This window comes from Haematobia irritans, chromosome 4 (assembly GCF_050003625.1).
Source record: "Haematobia irritans isolate KBUSLIRL chromosome 4, ASM5000362v1, whole genome shotgun sequence".
NCBI classification, from domain to species: Eukaryota; Metazoa; Arthropoda; class Insecta; order Diptera; family Muscidae; genus Haematobia; species Haematobia irritans.
The window spans coordinates 64,830,206-64,836,010 of record NC_134400.1 but is presented as its reverse complement, the minus strand read 5'-3'; positions in this window follow the sequence as shown (position 1 = coordinate 64,836,010).

Genomic DNA, 5,805 nt, shown 5'->3' with positions numbered 1-5,805 from the left:
ATTTTTTATATAAAAATATAATTAGGAATACAATTAAAATGGCTATAAATGTGCAAAAAAATAAAATATTGTTTTCATATACAATTTTAACAACGTCATCATGTTTTATATTTTTGATTTTTGTTAAATTTAAGGGTGTATACAATGGAGTTAGATCAATTTCAGATAGTTTATTTTCATACAATATTATGTCATTTATTTGTATCGTGCACTCACTTATTCTAATAATTTTGTTTCCTTGTATTTTTAGATTACTATTTGGTTGACAATTATGTTTTGCATATGTTGTGCTTAGGTTCCATGTTATGATGACATTGGGTTCAACATATCTTATAAACTCTGTTGCGGTTATAGGTTTGAAATTACAAATTGGTTCTGTGTGTTTTAAAATTTTTGAAATACATTCATCATTAATTGGTATTTTTTCTTTAGTAAATACTTTATTGTCTAGTGTGTAATATGATGTGGTGCTTGTGTAATCTAATTGGTATCCATTATGGTCGGGATAAGGAATGATTTTTTGGGTATTTACTGTTTTGAAGTTAATTGGGATGTGGGATATGATTAGTATAATATTGGCTTGGTGATCAATCCATGTAGATGTTTTTATTAGTAGGATGTTTCGATTGTTTATATTGTCCAACTTGTCATAATTCAACCACTTGAGATTAAAGAGACCTAATCTGGATAGTTGCATGCCCATTTCGATGTCTTCGACATATTCTATGAAGTGCATTAGGTCGTATGTGAATGAATCATACATGCTACGGTTTTTTTCGTACGTTTCTATTTTTTGTATATTGTTGTTGATTTGATTAATAATGTTATTTACTTCGTGTATTTGTATAGAATTTTGTTTAATATTTTCAAGCTGTCTTTGGAATTCAACTTGGTCGTCATTGTCTAGAGTTCCAAATAGGAACTTAAACATTGAACCCACTACATTAACAAGACCTCGCTTTTGTCGATTTTCTTGATGTAGTTTAAGTCCATTCAATTGACGTTGCAATTTACTATATAAATCATTGAGATGGGGTGATTTCGAGTAAATTGACAAATAATTCCCGAAAAAGTTATTCATTTCGTTTATTTCAGTAATGTTGATCCGCAGGCAGTGGTGTTCGAATTCAGTCGGAAATTCCAAAGGTTTATCTGAGAAGATTAGGTATCCGTGGTCGGTATCAAGATTATTTATTTGAATTTGACCATGTTGAGCGTTACAGCCCACGATGATGGTGAACAATAGCATTGTCATGAACAAGTATCCTGCGAAATTATATTCTCATTAATTTTCTTTTGTTTTTTAAATTGGGTTTTATAATAATGCGTGTCCCTATTTCTTTCCGTTATCTTATAATGATTTGGACTGGTTTTTTCTACATTCGTGTTAAATTTAAATGGGTTCTCTAATTTTCCTTTCTGTAAAGGTGCCTTTCTATATCTCGTATCTATTTCGTATTCTTTTCGTTTATTATTTATCCTATTTATTCTATTTTCCTTTTCTTCTTGGGTATCTATTGAGGGTTGTCCGTTATAAAGAAAGATGTGTGCTGGTGTCTGTCCTGTAGTATCGTGTTTAGATTTGTGATTGTAAATATAGAGTATTGTCTCAATTTAGTTCAGTTTTGCCTCATTATTATCCGACGTTTTAATTATGCGTATCTTCTCATTTATTGTTTTGTGTAGTCTTTCTATATCTGCTACCCCTGTTTTGACCGTATTCAGTTGTAGTTCGATTCCCTCACTTTCTAACCAACGTTTTAATGCTAGACTAGTGAAAGCTCCGTCCCTATCGGCTTTTAGCAATTGGGGTTTGCCCAGGTGATTGAATATTCGCATAAGAGCGCCTTTGCACTCGATCCAGTCCTTTGTCGGTATCTGTTCTAATGTTGCAAATTTCGAAAATACGTCTATGCAGCTAACATAATGTTTTCCTTCAGATGAGTAGATATCTATTACGAACTTCTCCCGACAGAAATTGGGTTGAGGGGTAATTTTCATAGGCATCTTAGTATCACGGTGCTCTGTCTTGGCTAAATTGCAAACATGGCATTCATTAACAATATTCTGTATTAGTAAATGGCTATTCGGAAAGTAATATGTTTCATTAAAGAGTTTACTCATTTTCTGTATTCCAGGATGAAGGAGTTTTTCATGAGACTTCAAAATCAGTTCCTTGAATTCTGCATAAGAGAATATATTTTTCAGGCGGATGAGACTACGTACGATTTTAGTGTGTTTTGTGTTTATGACTGCTCTATATGCGCTCTGAATAATCTCAAAATCACCGTCGCTATCTATGTACAATGCGCTAAATTTTCCACAGAAATGGTTAATTAAGTATTGTTCTGCTTTTTCCCGCGTCATTTCATCGTAGGAAATGTAGGTTATCTGTTTTTTGAAATATTTCTCGTGGCTTATGTTTGGTGTACCCTTTACTAATATAATCTGTCGGGCAAATGTATTAATAGGTTTCTCAGTGATAAATATTAAATCGCTATTATCGTCCTCGGAACTATGTTGTGTCTGTTCAGTAAAGTATTACTGTTCTATTTTGATCCTAGACAAGGCATCAGCCACATGATTCTCTTTTCCCTTTATATATTTTATGTCGAAATCATATTCTGATAATTTTACCCTCCATCGAGTCAATTTGGAATTGGGGTCTTTCATTCGATATAGCAAAGACAATGGTTGATGGTCGCTTGCTATTTCAAAGTGTCGTCCTAGCAAATAGTGGCGGAAGGTCTTAGTTGCCCACACAATGGCAAGGAGTTCCTTCTCTATAGCACTATAGTTAGTTTCATGGTCGTTTAAAGTCCGACTAATGCAACTTATTGGATGCCCGTCTTGTGAGAGTACGGCACCAAGTGCAACATTGCTTGCATCTGTTGTCAAAACAAACTTTCTGTTAAAATTTGGTATTTTTAAAATGGGGTCGTTTGAAATTAATTGTTTCAATTTTTGGAATGCTGAGATATATTCTGGGTCATTTATATCTATCTTCGAACCCTTTTTCAATACTTTCGTCATGGGTTTTGTAATATCAGCGAAATTCGGAATAAACTTTCTGTAGTATCCTGTTAATCCCAGGAAGGATTTGATTTCGTTTTTTTTGGCAGGAATGGGTATCTCTGAATAGCTCCTATTTTTTCTGGATTTGGTTTAATTCCGTCTTTAGTTATAACATGCCCTAAAAATTTAGTTTCTGATCGTAAGAATTCGCATTTGTCAAGCTGCAGTTTCAGATTAGCTTCAGACAATTAGCCGGTGCATTCTTCAAACCAAATGGCATACGCAAATATTCGTAGTGCCCATGTTTGGTGGAAAAAGCAGTTTTTGGTATTGAGTCCGTGTCCATTTCAATTTGATGAAAACCCTTAGCCAGATCTATGGTGGTAAAATAGTTACATCTTCCTAATTTCCCCAAGATCTCTTCCATATTTGGAATAGGGTATCGATCGCTAATGGTTATCTCATTCAGTTTTCTGTAGTCTATTACTATTCTGAATTTCTGTTTGCCTGATGCATCTCGTTTCTTAGGTACTACCCAAATGGGACTATTATATGGCGAGTTGCTGGCTCGTATAATACCTTGATCCAACATATCCTGTATTTGAGTCTCGACTTCCTTTTCATATGCCTGTAACTGTACAATTTTGTGTAAATAGGTGAATTGTGAGTAGTATTAATTATATGTTTGGTTCCGTTAGTAAATGTCAGTTTATCACCATTGTGATATTGCATATGCTGAAATTGTTTTAGCAATACCTTGAGTTTTGTCTTTTCTTCATAATTCAAATGTTCTAATCTGAAGTGCTTTGGATCTGATCCTGGCACCGTGGGGCTAACAATTTGGCAAAACTTGTTGTCAATTTTGTGATTCGAAATTTGTATGTCATTATCATGAGGAGTTTCATTCGACGTTTTTTGAAAATAGCTTTGTTCGGGTGTGGTACTATGGTTTATCAGTTTGTATATGTCGTTGTAAATTTTTACAGTTCTTTTATTATAGTCTATAATAGCTTTTCCTTGAGCCAACATATTTCTTCCTATCAAAAGATCGTAATTTGTGGAAAATGGGTGCACTAAAAATTCATGCGGTAGCGGAAATAGATTATTGGGTGGAATAATTATACTCTTATTGATAGTGAGGGGACCGTTACTTGTGTGAATTAGACATTCGGTATTATGGATTGGTAGATTGAATAAGTTACGAGTTGTCATATTGACTGTGGATCCGGTATCAATGAGGCATTTGAGATCGTTTCCCTTGTATCTAATCGTTATAAATTGTTGATTTCCAAGACCGGCCACCGAAAATTTTCAGCCTCCTCGATAACCAATTCTTTTCTTTCCTCAGTTCCACCTTCAGTAGAGGGGGTATTTAACTTTGTGTGTTGGTAAGTTTCATAAGGATCTACGAACGTTTCATGAGGATAAGGATGTTGTGGATAGGGTTCTGTATAGTAATAAGTTGAGTCGTAGTAATTGGCGTACGGGTTGTGTTGTTGGTAGTCAGTTATCTCTTGATTCCTGAGCTCGTCTCTACTCATTCTACTCTGACCGCTTTCTGACGGTCTTGGCCGTTTATTTGATTGACTAATTGGCATTCTATCAGTATTCGATGGTTGTTGTTGGTTTGGGGTCTGATTATATGTGAAACGGTTGTTGTCAAATACGCGTTGTCTATGAATATTCTGTCTCGGAAAATGTCTAGTAGGTTGATTGTGAGGTGCGTAATTGGGATGAGGTTGGTTACTATGGGTAGGAGGTTGGAAATTTAGTTTGTTATGGTATGGTTGTGGATTTTGATGGGTTATTGTTTCATTATGGTATGGATGAGTGTTTGGAAAGGTTATTTGTGGATTGTGATTAATGTTATTAGTGAATGGTCTTTGCTTTTCTGTTTCATTTTTTTGAACATTTTCGTAAATATTTTTCTCCTGCAGAATATTGATTAGTGTTCTAATGTCTTTAATGTCGTAATTTATTATTCTTACATATATATTAAGAGGTAATTTTTGAATTAAAATTTCTATGCTAGATTTTATTAATTTTGAATACAATAGTTTTTCGTGTACATCACCTTCTAGTTCTAACTTGTTTGTTAGAACTTGCCGCCGTTTCTCTGCCATTTCCAAGAAGGATCGCACGCTTCCTTTGAAAGGGGTGTTGCGGAATTCCTCTAATAATATATGACTGTGGGTTTGAGTCTTATAGTTGAGGATCAGTTGCTTTCTAAGGTCTGCCCAAGTGTTAATATCGGTCAATCCAAGGTTGGACATTACCTCTCCGCTGATGCAGCGTTCGACATGTCCAAAGATGATGTGGCGTTGCCGGGCTTCTGCTGTGTTGTAAAGAGCTAGGATGTAATCTATCCTGCTTATAAAGGTGTATAGCGAATTCGGATTCCCATCAAATTTCTCCACATTTCCAATTTGATGTGCAACCTGCGCCATTTCCGATTCTGATAACATTGCCGGTGGGTCTGGTAGAGACATGTTGTTTTCCTGTTCGTTTTTTATTTCGTTTCGTTCAAGTATAAAAATTTTAAGTTTTGTTTTTTTTCTGTTTAAGTTTTCGATTTTGGTTCCACTTATTTTGAGTTTAAGTTTATGAATTTCTTTTTCACTTATTTTAAGTTTTGCATTAAGCTCATAGCACTTTCGTGGGTTTTTTGAGGTAACCGGATTGGAATTATAGCCTCTCACAAATTCTATGGCTTCTCTGATCAGGGTTTATTATTATTTTTTTTTTATAATGCTACTACGTTATGCGCTTACACGTTACACGTAGTCCATC